General features: G+C 38.8%; 1 protein-coding gene and 2 pseudogenes across 2 annotated transcripts in view; all 3 read left to right on the top strand.

Moving 5' to 3' along the window:
* Positions 1-15,607, top strand: part of LOC100998165 (ras-related protein Rab-40A-like) — a 90,825-nt gene that overhangs the window by 59,466 nt on the left and 15,752 nt on the right. Inside the window, exons 10-13 of the mRNA XM_031662633.1 lie at positions 835-915; positions 1,344-1,446; positions 9,336-9,422; positions 11,275-11,426. The gene's annotated coding sequence lies outside the window, so the exon portion shown is untranslated. The remainder of the gene's footprint in view (positions 1-834; positions 916-1,343; positions 1,447-9,335; positions 9,423-11,274; positions 11,427-15,607) is intronic.
* LOC116273529 lies at positions 2,215-2,635 on the top strand (annotated as a pseudogene).
* LOC116273528 lies at positions 2,231-3,458 on the top strand (annotated as a pseudogene). The gene has a single exon (XR_004181847.1). The product of XR_004181847.1 is annotated as a prohibitin-2 pseudogene (transcript).

The following is a 15,607-nucleotide window of genomic DNA, read 5'->3' as shown; positions in this document are numbered from 1 at the left end:
TGTACAAAGGCCATTCAAGTCATTCAGCTGTAATAATATGGGCCTCAGAAAATGGATACCTCGATGTGGCACCAATAGTGTATATGAAAGTCTGTTTCTCCTTTATTTCACCAACGTAGGTATTACCAGCTTTTGTCTTTTTTAAAAAAAAATCTGATCTGCTCATTGTCGCATGACCTGCCCTGACTTATTGGGAAGGTCATCTCAGATGGTCATTAAACTTACATATTCAGAGGCTCTTCTCCTAAGGTTTCCAGATTTAGCAAATAAAAATACAAAATGCCCAGTTGTATTCAAATAAAAATTGCATGTCACATTCACAAAAACAGAACCAATGTAATGTGTGTATACACACACAAACACACACACACATACACACACACACACACGTATATGGTAAGAGAGAGAGACTAATTTTCAAGAATTGGCTCACATGACTATGGAGGATGAAAGTCCAAAATCTGCAGAGCCGGTTGGCAGACTGGAGACTAGAGAATATCCAATGTTGCAGTTCAAGTCTGAAGGCTATCTGCTAGTAGAATTTTTTCTTGCTTAGAAGAGGTAAGATTTTTGCTCTATTCAGGCCTCCATCTGATGGGATGAAGCCCACCCACATCATAGAGGGCAATCTGCTTTTCTCAAAGTCCACCAATTTAAATGTTGATCCCATCCAAAAACACCCTTGCAGGAACATGCAGAATAATGTTGAGATACTTGAACAATGTGGCCCAGCCAAGTTGACACATAAAGTCACCATCACATTTACACTAAAAAATTATTCATTGTTTATCTGGAATTCAAATTTGACTGAGTATATTCTGTTTTTTCTGACAGTCCTACTCACGGAGGACTCTGTGCTTCATGCAACAGCCCCAGCTGAGCTCCCAGCAGATGCCAGCACCATTCGCCATCCATGTGAGTGAGCTCTCTTGGATGTCCCAGGCAAGTGTAGCGTGCTGATGACTATAGCCCCAGGTGACAGACACCACATAGAATAGAAAACACCCAGCAAAGCCCAGTCAATTCATAGAATCCTGAGAGATAATAAATAGCTATTGTTTGGGGACATTTTGTTAAGCACAAGTGGTTATCTAAAACCTTATGGTTTTGGTGACCTTTTCTTCATTTTCTGTAATCTGCTCTCAGATCACAGATCGTGAAGGCTCGGGGGGGCTTTGTTATAATTTTGACTATAGTCTATGTGTTAGTTTATGTGTGGGTATATATTTCTGAACATACCATTAATTCCTTTTTGATGGGATTTTCAAGGGAGGTTTTCATAAAATATGCTTTTCTACCTATTCTTGCAATTTAGAACATAATTCCAATCTCTCTCTCTATAGGATAAGCCTCCGATGCAATCACTTGTGTTAAGAAATTGAGAGAATGTTGATATAAACTGTTCCCTGAGCCATATGGAAAGCTGTATCTTCTGCAGGTTGCTTGGTGAGTATACAAGGAGTACAAGGTATATTTATTGACTTTGAGAAGTGTTTCTCTAAGAAGGTGTACTGAAAGATTTTCTCCTGCTACAGGGATAGCCCTTAAAAAGGAAGTCACTTTCCTTAGGTACACAGACAGGGCTCCTTCAGCAGACAGCAGATAGATATGCAATGCAGACCTTGTTTTCTGTGATGGTCCCAATGTATCACTGGATAAGTCTGTCCAATTCTGGGGTTTGTTCATAGGAAACCTATGTGCCAGCAAATCTATGTCACATTCTCCAGTATCTCCTTTATAAGGAATAAAGTCAATGTATTGTTCTTCTTATTCTTTTGTCGTATTTCTCAGTTGGTGTACAACTCAGACTTGGAGCTGGAGGGCATTTTGGGGGCCCCTTAAAGATCCAAGCATTGCGAAGCAAGACTGTAGGAATAGTTGGGGAGCAAGCGAGACACAGGAGAGTAGAGCTGTGGACCTATTGTAAGCCCCACCCCTGAGGGCAGAGCAGAACATATACTTGGTTAAGTGAAAGTTACAACCAAGAGTTTTAAAGGGAGAGGACCTGGGCTGTGCAACCTGTTTCTCCTTCCAAACTCACCAATTAGATGGGACATTCCTGTGATAGAGGAGTGAGTGTATCAAGAGGCCAGAAGTGTTTTGGGTATCGATGTCTCTCCACATAGAAGAAAATATTAAGAATGGTGGACAAGCAGTACCTAAGCTGGAGCGGGATAGAGGCGGGCCAGCACCCACTTCTGACCTCCAGTGCTGCCAGCCTCAAGATCAGACATGGCCCAGAACTTGAAGGACTTGGCGGGACGGCTGTCCGCCGGGCCCCGGGGCATGGGCACAGCACTGAAGCTGTTGCTGGGGACCAGCGCCATGGCCTACGGTGTCCGTGAATCCGTGTTCACTGTGGAAGGTGGGCACAGAGCCATCTTCTTCAATTGGATCAGTGGAGTGCAGCAGGACACTATCCTGGTCGAGGGCCTTCACTTCAGGATCCCCTGGTTCCAGTATCCCATTATCTATGACATTCAGGCCAGATCTCGAAAAATCTCCTTCCCTATAGGCTCCAAAGACCTACAGATGGTGAATATCTCCCTGCAAGTGCTGTCTCGACCCAATGCTCAGGAGCTTCCTAGCATGTACCAGCGCCTAGAGCTGAACTATGAGGAATGAGTGTTGCCGTCCATTGTCAACGAGATGCTCAAGAGTGTGGTGGCCAAGTTCAATGCCTCACAGCTGATCACCCAGCGGGCCCGGGTATCCCTGTTGATCCGCCGGGAGCTGACAGAGAGGGCCAAGGACTTCAGCCTTATCCTGGATGATGTGGCCATCACAGAGCTGAGCTGTAGCAGAGAGTACACAGCTGCTGTAGAAGCCAAACAAGTGGCCCAGCAGGAGGTCCATCAGGCCCAATTCTTGGTAGAAAAAGCGAAGCAGGAACAGCGGCAGAAAATTGTGCAGGCCGAGGGTGAGGCCGAGGCTGCCAAGATGCTTGGAGAAGCACTGAGCAAGAACCCTGGCTACATCAAACTTCGTAAGATCCGAGCAGCCCAGAACATCTCCAAGACGATCGCCACATCACAGAATCATATTTATCTCACGGCTGACAACCTCGTGCTGAACCTACAGGATGAAAGTTTCACCAGAGGAAGTGACAGCCTCATCAAGGGTAAGAAATGAGCCTTGTCACCAAGAACTCCACCCCCAGAGGAAGTGGATCTGCTTCTCCAGTTTTTGAGGAGCCAGCCAGGGGTCCAGCACAGCCCTACCCCACCCCAGTATCATGCGATGGTCCCCCACACCGGTCCCCTGAACCCCTCTTGGATTAAGGAAGACTGAAGACCAGCCCGTTTTCTGGGGAATTACTTTCCTCCTTCCTGTGTTAACTGGGGCTGTTGGGACAGTGTGTGATTTCTCAGTGATTCCCTACAGTGTTGTTCCCTCCCTCAAGGCTAGGAGGAGATAACCACCAACCCAGGAATTCTCAATAAATTTTTATTACTAAAAAAAAAAAAAAAAGAATGGTGGATAAGAATTCCCCAAAATGAGCCAATGTATGTTTCAGTTGACTAGATTTCTGCCTACTAAATGATTACATTATTATACGCCTGCCACCTTGAAATAACTGAGATATCTTAAATGACATTTCTTGGTGTTCCTACATCATTTACACACATGATTATAGACAGTCTCTTAGTCTTCTGCCACAGATAGCTAACTGCTTAGCATGTTGTGTAAGTTTTACACATCATCCTCAGAGGGTTAGCTCATCACCAGGAGGAGCCCTAGGATACCTCCCTGCGTCTCTGTGTAGTGATGGTACTCAACTACTGTCACTTTTAAAGCAGGCAATATTCCTGCCGATGGGGAGATGCTTTGTTTCACCAAGTTGGGCAGAATTCCACAAATCGCCCTTGACTGAGGCTAGTTCCTCTAATTAGTAAGCTTTCTCAGGAGGTGGCCTGAAGAGTGGAAGAGTGAAGTTTTTTTGTTTTGTTTTGTTTTGTTTTGTTTTTGAGGAAGGCAAGGGGACAGAGGGCTGTGCAGAAGCATTTCTGATGTGGAGGACAAGCCTGAGCACCACGGTTGCCACAGAAACCAGAAGTCATTACTGTGACCTTGATGACTTTTTAATAGAAACCCCTGTGGGCTGGAGAGAATAGCAGGGTCCCGCCTTCAGGTGTTTGGAACTCAGTTGAGGGTGTGAGTGTCCCACAGTGGGAGCTGAAGTGCCTTGGGATGTGGGGAGATGAAGGAATCCCAGATCTAAGTCCCCTTACTCCCACTTTGAAACAAGTTGCTCTCACTGTTTTATGAGGGAGAGAGCTGGGACCCTTCTGGCCCCAGTGAGTGGGGTGTCCTGCTCCTGGTGTTCTGGAGCTACTTTCTATGTAAAGGTGGGACGTGGGAGGATGAGACAGGTAAGGACTCTCTGAGCCTAGCATCCCCTCTGTAAAATGGGGCTAATTATGCTCACCCACAGGATTGCTGCAAGCTGCAGTGATAACACAGGTGCAAGCCCATAGCCCTGTGGTTACTGCACGATTAGGAATGCCTGTGTGAATTCAGGCCTCTTCTTAGTCCTTTACAGATTTGTTGTTAGGAGATAGATGAGGAAAGGAGAAGAAAAGGCCCTGGTGAGAAACCCATTGTATCTTCTGGTTGTAATGATCACTACCCAATTGTATCAGTGTCCCTGGTCACTGACCCAGTGCCTAGCATGGTTCCTGGCACACTGTTACTCTAAGAAAGCACAGGGATTGCTGGGTTCTCTCTGTCCCTGTGCAGATCTTCATCAGGTTATTGAACTCATAACAGGTGTATGAAGGAGATGGGCTTTGAGGATCTGGGTCTTGATGGCTGCTGAAGCTTCTGCTTCAGATTTGAAGGGCAGCAGTCCTAAGGACACCCCCAAGACTTCCATCCCTGGTGGGATATGATGCCTGGCACAAGTGAGTTAATAGATCCTAACAAAAGCATGTTGTGGAATAGCTCTGTGAGGATTATAAAATAGTCTAAAAGTAGAGAAACTCCTTTGATCCCATCTTTGGAGAAGAGGTTTAGCAGGTGGAATTTCCTTCCATCAGCAGCTATGTGCTTTGTAGCGGCCCTTGAGGCCAATGTTAAAAATACCTTTCGTTGTCACAAAGCAATGAATAATTCATTTGGGGAAGCAACTTGATGTTTAACATGTATTTGAAATAAATTTACATGTTTTCTGCCTGTATAAATAATCATCGGTGATTCCCATGTATCTCTCAGATGGGCGTTGAAATACACAGTAGGTCAGAAGGTCTTCCAAGCAACTGGAGATTGTAATATGCATTTTTCAGTGGTAACCACATTATTATCCATTCTATAATAAATTTTTTAAGAAGGCAGAAATGTACAAAGTATTAATTAAAACTGTCAAAATGTCAGATACAAAAGTTCCATATTTTGAAAAATAATAATTTCCATATAATTTGCTGTATTACAATGATACCCAGCCATGTCCCCTAAAATAACCAGCTAGGCCTAAATATTATTATCATTGTTTCCCAGGACATAAGATTTTCAGTTCTGTACTACTAGGACTCTCTATCCCTCCTATTGCCCTGCCCTCAGACAAACACAATACTTTGTCACTATAGATTAAGTTTTACATCCTAGACATTTATTTAAATGGAATCATAGAAATGATTTTCTGTTTGTGTTTGATTTTTGGTTTGGCTTCTTTCATTCACCAATTTATTTTTAGATGTATCCATTTTGTTGCACATATCAATAGTTCATTCATTTTCCTACTGAATAGTATTCCAGTATATGGCTATATCGTAATTTTTTATCCATTCACCTGTTGTTGGATATTTGAATTATTTCCAATTTGGATCTCTTGTAAACAAAGCTGTTATGAATATTTGTGAATAAGTCTTTCCATGGAAATAGGCTTTCTTTCTCATTAATAAACACTTAGGAGTGCAATGGCTGGATCATATGGTAGATGTAAGATTAACATTGTAAGAAACTGCCTGTTTCCAAGTGTTTATACCATTTTTCATTGTAGTTTTCATTTACATTTCCCTTACAGTGAGTGATGTTGAACATCATTTCATGTGCTTACATGACATTTGTATGTCTTCTTTAGTGGGATGTCTATTCAAATCTTTTGCCTGTTTCTTTACTGGTGTGCCTGTTTTCTTCTTACTAAGATTTTCAACATATTCTGGATACAAGTCCCTTGTTAGATATATAATTTTCAAACATTTTATCCCAGTCAGCAACTTACTTGTCATTTTTTTTCAACCATGTAGTTGGAAAGCTAAAGTTTTTAACTTTGAGAAAGTCCAATTTTTCAATTTCTTTGCTTATAGATTGTAGTTTTGGTGTCTCATCTATGAAATCTTCACCTGACCCATTGTCACAAAGATTTTCTCCTGGTTTTTTTTTTTTTTTTTTTTCCTGCTAGAAGTTTTATAGCTTCAAGTTTTATATCTAGATCTCAGGTCCATTTTGAATACATTTTTGTATACAGTGTGATATCTGGGTCACAGTTTATATTTGTACATGTCAATATTCACTTGTCCCAGCACCATTTGTTGAAACGACGATCCTTTCTCCACTGAATCACCATTGCATCTTTGTCAAAACTCAGTTGTCCATATACTTGTGGGTCTATATCTGGACTCTTTATTCTGTTCCTTTTACCTACTAATCCATCTTGATGCCAATAACACACTGTCTGGATTACTAAGGAGTGTTGAAATCACGTAGTGTTTGTCTTCTAATTTTGTTCTTTATCACAGTTGTACTTCGTAGTTGATACGGTTTGGAACTGTGTCCCCACCAAAATTTCATGTCACATTGTAATCCCCAATGTTGGCTATGAGGCCTGGTGGGAGGCGATTGGGTCGTGGGGGTGGATTTCCCCCTTTGGTGGTGTTCTCATAATAGAATTCTCATAAAATCTGGTTGTTTAAAAGTGTGTAGCACCTTCCCTGCCATGTAAAACATCTGCTCCTGCTTTACCTTTCGCCATGAGTTAAGCTCCCTGAGACCTCTCCAGAAGCAGATGCCACTATGGTTCCTATACAGCCTGCAGAACTATGAGCCACGAAAACCCCTTTTTAAAAAAATAAATGACCCAGTTTCATGTGTTTGTTTTTAGCAATATGGGAACAGACTAATACAGTAGTCTAGGTCTTTTATGTGTCCATATGAATGTTAGAATCAGCCTGTCGGTTTCTTTAAAATATTTTTTATAGGATTTCTACTTGAATTGCTCTGAATCTATAGATCAGTTTTGGAAGAATTGATATCTTAACAATACTGAATCTTCTCAGTATTGTTTGTGACCCATGAACATGGTATCTCCTCCACTTATTTAGGTCTTCTTTAATTCTCTCAGCAATGATGTGTGGTGTTCAGTGTACAGGCACTGCACATCTGTGGACAGATTATTCATAAATATTTCATACTTTTGATGATGCCATACATGGATTTATTTGTTAAACACAATTGCTAATTACTATATTTTCACAGTACTATCAGCAACCAAGTGTTTAACATCAGTGAGGGATTTTTTTGGTTGAAAGTACAGCTTACTCTAGGATGGAAAATGTATTTGATCCTTAATCTGTGTTTACCTGTATTTCCGTATCTGCTTTTACAAGTCATTGGCGATATATTGAAACTATGGAAGAAAATGTTCCAGAGATAATTCTACAGGTCATCTTCAGAAATCACACCAAAAGAACATAGTTTAGTAGCTTTCAATTTTATATGTGTGGTCAGAAATGATTTTGTTGCAATGTGTGGCTCAGGCTGGAGTGCAGTGGTGCAATCATAGCTCAGTGCAGCCTTGAACTCCCGGGCTCAAGCAATTCTCCCACCTCAGCCTCCTGAGTAACTCACTACAGGTGTGTGCCACCATGCTCAGCTAAACTTAAAAACATTTTTCAGAGGCAACATTTTGCTATGTTGTTCAGACTTCTCTCACACTCCTGACCTCAAGCAATCCTCTTACCTCAGCCATCTGAGTAGCTGGATTATAGGCACAAGCCACCATGCCTGGCTAGATTTACTTCTTTACCCACCAGTAAATCAACCTCAATAAATTCCTGGGATTTGGAGTGGTGAGAGGGTGAGCAAGCATGTATGTATGTGAGTATGTATACATTTGTATGTCACTGAAGCTGTCAGGAATTTTTATTGTAAGGACTACTTGAGGTTAATTACTGTGCATCATGTCAATCCTATTTAGTTCCTGGTACATATTAGGAACAAGCTCGGGGTAGTGGTTGTTTTTCTCAGCTTTCCTTGACCAGAATGGTTACCATGGTGACTCAGTGACTGCTGTGTGATTTGGTGCAGACTGAGCATCCATTTAGGATTCTTGCCCAAATCTCTCATACCACATTGCCTGTCCATCAGATATAGTATTCGCTTTTCATCTTATATGTAGTTAATCGCTTTTCATCTTATGTGTAGTTAATCGCTTTTCAAGGGCTCAGAAGCAAGTTGCTTCACTTATCTGAGGTTAAGCTACAGATAACATAAAAAGACACTAAGTACCTTGAAATAAAAGGAAATGAGTTGTTGATATTCCTCTCCTGCCCCAATCTCTATTGGGAGGTTAGAAGAGAAATTCTTGGAATCATACAGCATGTGCTCTTTTATGTCTCGCTTCTTTCAGTCAACATAATGTATGTGAAATTAATATTTATTGTGGTCTGTATTATAGATTGCTTATTCTCATTGGTGTAAAGTATTATATTATTTGGATATTTCACACTATATTTATCTGTTATGGAGATTTGTGCATTTTCCAGTTTCTGACATGAATAATGGTGTTATGAATGTTCATGTTCATTCTTTCGGATGGACATATATTTTCTTTTTTAAAAAATCTTATTATCAATAATAATTGAACTATTTAATATCTGTCATCTTAAAATTATTATTCATAACACTTTTCACCTTGTAGCTATAGACAAATACATTCCCATTTTAACAGGTTAATGACATTATCTTTATAATATTATAGAAGCATGTATTTGGAGAATACCAGAAAGAACATCCTGAAAACCAAGAACTCAAAATGCCTTTTTATCCCAAAGACATGTTTTAAAAATATATACCCATTCATCCATTTGTTTTCACAACTGAAGCTACAGAGAACTTTGAATATAATGATGTTCATCAGAGGCTTGTTCCTAACATATTTAAAATTTAGGTCAACCAAACTTCTCTGTGGAAACTGAGTTGAAATCCAAAATCTTACAATCCTAATTTCAAGCCACATTCATTTTAACTTAATTTTAACATGTTTTGCAAAATGTTCCAATATAAACTTAATAGTTCCTATACCACCAAACATGGATCCTGATGATTTTATTTTCTAGATTGGCTGATAGGCTGAATAATCTTCTGTAGGGTAAGAAGTGTCAACTGCATCAACCACATGGAGGTGGACTGGCTACAGAAGAAAGGTTTGCCAAATCAAATTCCAAGTATTTTTTTCTTTTTATATTACCAGTAGGAGAAATACCTAATGTAGATGACAGCTTAATGGGTGCAGCAAACCACCATGGCACGTGTATACCTATGTAACAAACCTGTACATTCTGCACATGTATCCCAGAACTTAAAAGTATAATTAAAAAATTGTAAAAAAATTGGTGTTAGATTCAGAGGCTTGATTCAATTTAGATTTGTTTTGGTCAGAAGTACTTCATATGTGGTGGTGTTTATTCCTATAGTGTTACACAAGGGGCTCATTGTGTCTAAGTGTCTCTCCTCTTGTGATGTTAAGATTAATTACTTTAATTACTATGTTCAAGTATCGTTAAGCTGATCCATCCATTATAAAATTTCCCATCCCTTTTTCACCTCGATTTTTCTGCAGCTTCTAAGGATTGTTGCTTGGTTCTGTATCATTAAACGTCATAAAAGGATGATATTCTAATTCTATAATTTTTTCTACTTTATTAGCTGGAATTATTCTATTAACTAAACTTCCTTTCATAAACCATTAGGTTACACTGAGGGGTAGTATGTATAGAAAGGGTTGGATGAGTGCCTAATTCTTTTGCAATATTTCCACTTTTCAAAACAATGAGTTGTTTCCCTAGGGTTCTCCAAAGGCAAGCAATGAGTTGATATTGTTTGTTTTATTTTATTTTTCTTTTAGAGTGTCATCATGAGCTGTAGAAGTTTTTATATTTAACGTGTTTTAATCTATAGTAGTCATTATTTTATTTAATGTTCAAATAGCTTCATCTTTGTCCAGCGAGAGCCCCTTAAGCTTGGCTTCTGAGCCTTTTTTGACGTACTCTGGTATGATAGTTTGGTCCAGATTCATCTAGTAGAATGGCTACACAGACCTAGACTCAGCCATTTGTCTAAGATAACCTAGTTCCTTTCAGTGTGATATGTTTTAAGTGGATTCAATACGGGTACTAGAGTTGCTCATTGCTACTGGGTCTATCATGTTTCTCACCTTTCCAGTGCATGGAGCCAGTGTATATATATTATATTTTTAAGAGAAAAGACATTATTGGCTTCCATCCTGGGCTGTTTTTCCTTCTCTTTATAGGTAATGATTTTTTAAATCAATTTTCATTAAAATTTTCCAATTTTTAAAATATAAGCAAATAGAATGTTTCTATTAGTTTTCTCCTATTTCATACATATAAGGTGGCATATTCTACACTGGTGGAGTCCAATAGAATTTCACAAAGGTGAAAATATTCTATGTCTAAACTGTCCAACATAGTAGCCACTAGATACTTGTGACTATTAAACACCTAAAATGTGGTAAGTGTGACTGTGGAAGTGAATTTAAAATTCCATTTAAATTTAGTTAAATAGCCATGAGTGGCCAGTGGCTATGGTATGGGACAACAGCAGCTCTACACATTTTTCTGCACTTTGCTTTGTTCACTTAATGGTATATCCTGGAAATAACTACATAGCAGTAGAGAGAGGGAATCTTCCTTGCTTGTTTATACTGGCATCGAAACCTAGGATGTAGATGCACCTTAGATTATTCAATCAATCTTTTATTGGTGGACGTCTGTCTTATTTCTCGTCTTCTTCTGTTACAGTTTGTTCTGCCAAGAATGACCTTGTGCTTCTGCCTTTTTGTCTTTTCGAATTGTATCTTTGGGGTACATTCTCCAAAGAAAGATTGTTGGTTCCAAGAGAAAATAATTGTGCCCTATGAAATAGAAGATTTGAAACAGAGAGCATTTAGAAATATAGTAGCAATAAATGAATGCTGGTTTTATCTTATCATTCCTTTGATTCCATGTACTTTCTGCTCTCTTATTTTCTTTCTAGTGTGACGTGGGTGAAGGAGTTCTTATTGAGCCATGGGAGGAAGAAATAGTACAGAAGAGCAAAGAATAATAATGAGTCAGCTAGACAGAAGACAGTAGTCATCAGATTTGTACCCCAGTTACTTGACCCATCAATTGACTGTGTTTTTTGGGGTGAGTCTCTTCCCTCTGCTGGCCTCTGTTCTAACACAGAAGGACATTCAGTATAGAAACAGTGATTAGTGAGAAGGACTGGGATTTGACCCTGGGAACCATTACTTGCTGGTTGCATGATCTATATCAACCAATTCATCTACTGTGTGCCCTGTAACCATTTATGTCTTTTATTATTATTCCTGTCACGCATACAAAGACTGAATGAAAAAGTGGGGATTACTTTGCCAGGTAGTACAATGTTCTCTGAGCGTATCATTTCATAAGTTTTGGACAGAGTGGTTGACATGCAGGTTAAAGAAGTTTAAAGAAAGCTCTGGAGTAGACCCAGGCATATAACATCATTTAAGATGCTACAAGTATGGCATTTCTAATCAAATGCATTGTTAAGGAATTGGGTCTGGGCCAGCTGTAAAGTGTTCATTAAAAAGCAAAGTTAGATTATATCTAACTTTGTCATGTACACAGAATGTTTCATCCACATGTTAGTACTTAAGATAAAAGCAAAACTGAAAATAACAACAAAAAACTCAGGATACTGTACTGTAATGTAATTATAATAGCTTTATGATTGCATTTGTAATGCATGTACAGTACATGTGCATATATCCATGTATAAAAAAATCATTAGAAAGATCTAGTACCATGTTAATTTTTATTATGATGGGATTGCTGGCTCTTGATATTTTTAACCTCTGCATTTGGCTCAATATTAAACATTTGCTAAGGTGAGAGTATGGATTATACATATTCCATACCCCATGCTTGACTTACTATGGGAGTTACATCCTGATAAACTCATTGTAAGTTGAAAATAATTGTAGGTCAAAAATGGGCATTTGTAGACAAGATGGGATGTGAAAACACAAAACAATATTAAAAAATGCTGGCAACACTGTACACTGTAGAGTCTCAGTTGTTTATCCTCATGATTGCATGGCTGACTGGGAGCTGTAGCTCACTGCTGCTCCCTAACCAGCATCACAAGAGAGTATAATACTGCATTTTTCTAGCCCAGGAAAAGATCAAAATTTAAAACTTGAAGTATAGTTTCTATTGAATGTGTACCACTTTCACACTATCATAAAATTGAAAAATTATAAGTCAAAACATCAACAGGGAATATCTGTATTTATAATAAAAACTATATCCCCTAAAACATCTGCTACTTGTGAAATGTTTCAATAAGAAAACAGAGAGAACTATGAAATCAGTCCAGCTTAGGAAAAACTTTACTCCTCCCTAATTGTATCTCCTTCCTTCTCTGCTATAGATGATCAGCATCCAGAAAGCAATGATTATAATTCGCAAATGTGACTTTATCCTTTTATTCCATATGAAAGCTTCCCTAAACAAAACATAGTATTGTTTTGCATGTTTCACCACAAACACACATATACCTGATCCTTACACTCAAGATGGCATTATGACGTGTTCAAGGGGAGATCTTTGTCAAGATGCTGGCACGGTATTTGGTACGTCATGGACAGTGCCAGTGTTTGCTTCCTTCCCATCTTAACTCTTCTGATCTTTAACAGGGATGTTGTTTCATAATCTGGATAGCATCACTATATTTTAGTGAGTATTTGGGAATGTGAGGGAACCACACACACTCATCTATATTATGTAGGAAGTTAGATGCCATCTCTGTGCTATGCAATGTGATGAAGTTGGGATGAGGGAAGAATACTCACTCTTTTCTATTGTATGATGCTATGGTAGTGAGTTACACTTAGTGAACCTTACCTTGCTCATCAATAAAACTAGCATATTGATATTTACCTCACAGGAGTGTTATAAGGAGAAATGAGCAAAACTAAAGAAACCATCTGATACATAATACTTCAATAAATATATATTTGGTCTCCCCTTGGTTTTACCTTCCTCAAAAGACTTAAACATGAACCTCCTACAGAGATCATTTAAATTTGAAACATTGGGAAAGGAAACATACATACTTATATGTTATAGAACACCTTTGGTGACATTTTTTTGTGGATGAGATACCTGAGAATGGTGGAAGTTTGGGATCAAATAATCACTTTGTTACTTTTTATTTGATGTGTTCTTCTCTTCCTTTTTACCTTCCATTGTGACACTAGAATAGGAACCTTTGTTTGAACCCCAGAAAGGAGACAGTACAGAATAAAAAAGCATAAAGATGAGTATTCTGTACAACAGACTGAAATCAGGAGACCTGGGGACTGAATGCCAGATTTGACCTTGTCTAGAAGATACTTTCCCTGAGCTGAACACAGCACTTATTGAGAAAAAGATTGTATATCCCAATGGTTAGGGATGGTGACTTGAGAGTCAGAGTTTAGTTTGAACTTGGAATCATTTAATAACTCAATTCATGCTGTCTGGCAAATCTTGAATGTCTCAATATATTAGACTCACATGCAATGAATGTACATTATGATGCATGCATACAGAGAATAATGGGGGTAATATACACATGCAATGAATGTACATTATGATGCATGCATACAGAGAATAATGGGGGTAATATACAAACACAATACCTTTTTTTAAGTTAATGAGTAGTAGGATTACTTGATTAATTATATATTTATTTCTGGACATAACTATATTTTTCACAACCTCTTAATTGATACAAATCATTTTTATAATCAGAACTAGTCATAGAAACATTTATGGTTCTGAAATATTTTAGACATAAAGAAACTTACAAAAAGAATATACTGTATATACTCACATTAAGAAATAAACCAAAAAGACCCCGCATTGCCAAGACAATCCTAAGCCAAAAGAACAAAGCTGGAGGCATCACGCTACCTGACTTCAAACTATACTACAAGGCTACAGTAACCAAAACAGCATGGTACTGGTACCAAAACAGAGATATAGACCAATGGAACAGAACAGAGCCCTCAGAAATAATACCATACATCTACAGCCATCCTATCTTTGACAAACCTGACAAAAACAAGAAATGGGGAAAGGATTTCCTATTTAATACAGGGTGCTGGGAAAATTGGCTAGCCATAAGTAGAAAGCTGAAACTGGATCCTTTCCTTACTCCTTATACGAAAATTAATGCAAGATGGATTAGAGACTTAAATGTTAGACCTAAAACCATAAAAACCCTAGAAGAAAACCTAGGTAATACCATTCAGGACATAGGCATGGGCAAGGACTTCATGTCTAAAACACCAAAAGCAATGGCAATAAAAGCCAAAATTGACAAATGGGATCTAATTAAACTAAAGAGCTTCTGCACAGCAAAAGAAACTACCATCAGAGTGAACAGGCAACCTACAGAATGGGAGAAAGTTTTTACAATCTACTCATCTGACAAAGGGCTAATATCCAGAACCTATAAAGAACTCAATCAAATTTACAAGAAAAAAACAAACAACCCCATCAAAATGTGGGCAAAGGATATGAATAGACACTTTTCAAAAGAAGACATTTGTGCAGCCAACAGACACATGAAAAAATGCTCATCATCACTCACCATCAGAGAAATGCAAATCAAAACCACAATGAGATACCATCTCACACCAGTTAGAATGGCAATCATTAAAAAATCAGGAAACAACAGGTGCTGGAGAGGATGTGGAGAAATAGGAACACTTTTACACTGTTGATGGGACTTTAAACTAGTTCAACCATTGTGGAAGACAGTGTGGCAATTCCTCAAGGATCTAGAACGAGAAATACCATTTGACCCAGCCATCCCATTACTGGGGATATACCCAAAGGATTATAAGTCATGCTGCTATAAAGACACATGCACACGTATGTTTATTGCGGCACTATTCACAATAGCAAAGACTTGGAATCAACCCAAATGTCCATCAGTGACAGACTGGATTAAGAAAATGTGGCACATATACACCATGGAATACTATGGAGCCATCAGAAAGGATGAGTTCGTGTCCTTTGTAGGGACATGGATGCAGCTGGAAACCATCGTTCTCAGCAAACTATCACAAGAACAGAAAACCAAATACCTCATGTTCTCACTCATAGGTGGGAATTGAACAATGAGATCACTTGGACACAGGAAGGGGAGCATCACACACTGGGTCCTATTGTGGGGAGGGGGTAGGGGGGAGGGATAGCATTAGGAGATATACCTAATGTAAATGATGAGTCAATGGGTGCAGCACACCAACATGGCACATGTATATATATGTAACAAACCTGCATGT

This window comes from Papio anubis, unplaced genomic scaffold (assembly GCF_008728515.1).
Source record: "Papio anubis isolate 15944 unplaced genomic scaffold, Panubis1.0 scaffold82, whole genome shotgun sequence".
Lineage (NCBI taxonomy): Eukaryota > Metazoa > Chordata > Mammalia > Primates > Cercopithecidae > Papio > Papio anubis.
This window is presented reverse-complemented; position numbering and strand designations above follow the sequence as displayed.